The sequence below is a fragment of the Ailuropoda melanoleuca genome, chromosome 11, assembly GCF_002007445.2.
Source record: "Ailuropoda melanoleuca isolate Jingjing chromosome 11, ASM200744v2, whole genome shotgun sequence".
In the NCBI taxonomy this organism is placed as follows: domain Eukaryota; kingdom Metazoa; phylum Chordata; class Mammalia; order Carnivora; family Ursidae; genus Ailuropoda; species Ailuropoda melanoleuca.
Window position 1 is genome coordinate 11,612,686 of NC_048228.1, and position 4,112 is coordinate 11,616,797.

Here is a 4,112-nt window from a genome sequence, read left to right on the forward strand (position 1 = left end):
GGAGGGGGGTGCATCTGTCTGTGCCCAGATGCTGGGGTTGGTCTAACTGACCCCTGAGGCCTGGTCCTTGGCAGGGAGGACCCCTGCACCCAGCAGGAGACATGGTCACGCAGCTGCCTGTCTCTGCCAGACCAGTGTGGAAACTGCATCCATCCGTCCGGGCTGTGGAGGCCACCGGGGAATGTGATGAGGCTGCTGAAATTGGGCCCAGGCCCAGGGGGAGAGAGGGAGCCCCCACCCCTGGCAGGGCGGGATGCGGCTGCAGCTTCCCAGAAACCGGGGTCTGGTTCTGCCGACAGAAACTGGCTGACAAGGTTTGGATTGGGAAGCCAGACCCCAAGGGGCTGGAGGGGGGCCTGCTGCAGGGGACTGCCTGGGAAGAGGGGCCGGACAGGTCTGTGGTGGGGGCAGAAGCCCCTCATCCCAGCTGGGACAGGTTTTCTCCATATTACAAATGGACAAACCAAGACCCAGAGATGCAGAGGGACGTCCCCAGGGTCCTCCAGCAAAACCAACGGTGCCCAATAGAGCCCCTGACTTCCTCTTCCCACCCTGCTTCCCAAGAACCCCTAAGACCCCCAAATGTCACTCAGCAGCAGGCAGTGGGACAAGAGGGCTCTTGTCTCATAATTCTGCTGTCACCTCCCGGCTGAGGGATCACAGTGCTGAGCCTCAATGTTCCCCATCTTTAAAGTGGGGATAAATCCATGCCTTACAGGGTCATTGTGATCTTTCAGTAAGACAACGTGGGTCTCAGGCTTGGCATGCTGATCGGCACACAGTAGGTGTTCAGAAACCCTGATCCCTTCTCCTTTACCACCTGTGTGGTTCCAGCAGCCAGGCCAGCGGGCACTGTGGCTGTCTGTGTCACACGCCCCACCTACAATACCCCCTCCCAACACAATCTCCTTTGGGGATATCGAATAGTCCAAATGGCTCCCCACTGGGTCCTAAGGCCCCTCTTCCCCTCATTCATTTGTTTATTGAGCAAATATTTATTGAGGGCCTACTAGGTCCCAGACACCGCTCTGGGGAGCCAGGGACCCAGGCATAAAGCATGGTGTGGGGGGAGGGCACGGGAGGCCAGAGCTGAGAACTCCAGCGCACATTTCCTCAAGCTCTGTTCTAGCAGCATCTGCTGGCCCGCAGGCCCTATCCTGGGTCCTGGGCCCTGGGCCACAGCTGCAGGTGGGGGTGGGTAGGAGAATGGAGAGCCTGCCCATTCCTCTAGGATTTTCTAATTAATTAGGAAATCTGAGCCCTGTGCCCGGTGATACTGTTCTAACTTGCCACCTAGACTGGGAGCAGCTGGGAAAGAGGGCAACCCCCACCCAGCACCCTCCTAATTGCTGCCTTCACCTTCTTCAGGGCTTTGTTGGGTGTCTCAAAGGGCTGCCAAGGGCCCTGCAGCTCAAACCCGGGGGAGGGCAGTGGGCTGAGAGCCCACTTCCCAGCTGGGACAACTGAGGCCGGAGATGAAGGTTCTGCCTGGGGTGGGAATGAGAGCAGGGCCGGCATCATAGGGCTGCTCACGACATGAGAGCCATGGGCTCCGGTGGCATTAGAACAGGGGCGTGGCTTGTCCTGGCCCAATGGGGGAGACTCAGGCCCTACCCACAGAGGTCTGGGAGTATGGAGGGCAGGGACGGGCTCTTCTGGGGGCCACTTCTCTCCACCTCACCTGGTAGACTCCCACTTGACCTGTGTTTCAGCTTGGACGTTTCCAGGGAGCCCACCTGAACCTTTCAGGCTTTATCAGGTGCCCCCTCTGGCTCCTATACACCCAGCTCCTCCCCTTCTTAGCCTGGGTCCTGCTGTAGGGCTCTCCTGCCGCACCTGAACACTCTATGAGGGAAGAGAGGGGCCGGGGTCATCTCTGAGGCTCCAGCGCCCAGTGCCCACTGCCCGCCGAGGGGGAAGCAGCAAACCCATCTCCAACCTCTCCTCCCCCCGCCATGTGTATCTTATTGGGCTACCATTTATTTTTGTGTTCTTCGTTCTGTCGTTCAACCTGCTCCAGGTTTGGCTGTGGGGCCAGGCTGACTCCTGGGTCTGACACCCCCCACCCCATCTGATTATTTGTTTTGAGCATTTCCTTACCCTCTATCCCTACAGAATGCTCCAGACTCATCCTGTACTTTCCCTGCCTCAGCCCTGGAATCCGCCACTTCTCTAAGGAATCCTGGGTTCTTTCATTAGACAATGGTGCTTAGGGGCCAAGATCTGGGGGCTGGGTGTGCTTATTGCTATGGGGGTGTCACTGCCTTTAGGCCCTCTAGAGGGCAGAGCGGAGTTTATTTTAATTTAAAAAAAAAAAAAAAGAATCTCCCCTCTAGCCAATCACGGGGTCCGTTGGAGGCTCCAGACAGCTGCCCGCTGGCCTTTGAGCACAGATCCCAGTCTGCAGCTCGGAGGCTGGAGCCCTCAGAGGGCTTCATACCCATCAGGGCTCGGAGGGAGACAGCCCATGAGGCCATCTCCCTCCCATGCTCAGCAACTTCCCTGTGTCCACCTCTGCTCACCAGTGGGGCCATCAGGTGGCTGAGTTGCTTTGGGAAGGGGACTCAGGCCTGGCCTCCAGTGAGCTCGAGTGCCCAGATGGCTGTGGGATTGCAGGCTTGCTCCCTGCAGAACCCACCGTTCTGTCAGTGGTGATGGCAGTGGCCACAGCCCAGTAAAAGAGCCATGGTGGCCAGCCGGGCAGGCCTGGCATGGGTCAGGCCCCAGGAAAGCCTGACTCAGCCACCGTGCCTACCACGCCCAGGTGGCCTAGCGCTAACGGGAGGAAGGCCTGGCAAGCTGGTCCCGTGCGTGCCCCACCCAACACTGCACGGTTCCCTGATGCTCAGTGGGCCGGACCCAGACCTGGCTACCCACGGAGGCCGCTTTCGTGCAGTGGCAGGGGGTTAGGGCAGAGCAGGCCAGGCTTGAGACCCCAAGGCAAGCTGAGCATCTTCACGACTCTGCTGCCCCACACGTCCCGTCTGAGTCGGGAAGAAGCAGGGGTTGTGGGCCTGCCTCTACCAGTGCCTTCTGTTTGGGGCACAGTCATCACACCTCACCCTGCTTAAAGTCCTCAGTGGCTCCCCACTGCCCTCAACTTAAAATCCCCACTCCTGGACCTGCCTGACGAGGCCCTGGAGACCATTTCGGCCCCCCACATCACCCTCATATCAGCGAAGTGTTAATGGCTCCCCCTTGCCCAACCGCGTGGTCTCACACCTCCAGTTTCCTCTGCCTGTGCTGTCCTCCCCCACTTGTTAATTCCTACTTGTCCCTACTGCCCCTACTTGGTTCAGCTCTGGGGCCACCTCCACCAGGAAGCCTTCCTCCTCTGCCCCAGATCATCTCTGCTCACCTGGTCCACGTCCCTGGTCACTTGTGGATGACACCTTCTTAAGGCTCACTGTGAACCATATCTGGCATGCGGGGCCACAGTGTGGGATCATGGGGGAGGCTCAGGGTTTGAAATAAGGACTCTAGGTTCCCTCAAGGTCTCTGCTCCTTCCTGCTGTGTGACTTAGGGCAAGTCACTGCACATCTCTGAGCCTCAGTCTCCTTATCCGTGAGAAAAGCTTCTAAGTGGGATTCCCGGCCCTGCTTTCAATTCTGGCCTCTGTCTCTAACTTGCTGTGTGGCCTTGGGCAAGCCCTGTCCCTGGGCCCAGCCTCAGTTTTCCTCTTCTGTAAAATGGGGCTGCTCACAAAAACTCAGAGTACTGAGGCTCCAACAAGCCAAAACTTGTGAAAAGCCTTTGTAAACCTCAGCGCCCTACACGGATGGTCGAAGAATCTATTTCAACGAGCTCTGCAGAGATGTGTGGGAGGGAGCCCATAGCTGCTCTCATCGTTCTCCGGCCTCCCTGCCCTCCAGAAGTCTAGAGATCAAAGGTGACAGAAGCCTGTTGGCATGGAGGCCAGGCTCAGCAGGGCCTGCTCCCTGGCCCCCTGCCCACCTCCCACCCACCCCCACTCCCATGGTTCCAGGACGTGTGTGCCTTGGGCGAGAAGCTCTGTTTAAACGCTTGGGGTGAGCTCCCCACCCCCCACTTCTAACACACAAGGCCTCTCTCTGGCACTGCTGCTCCCCCAAAGACTCAAAACCAAGATCAG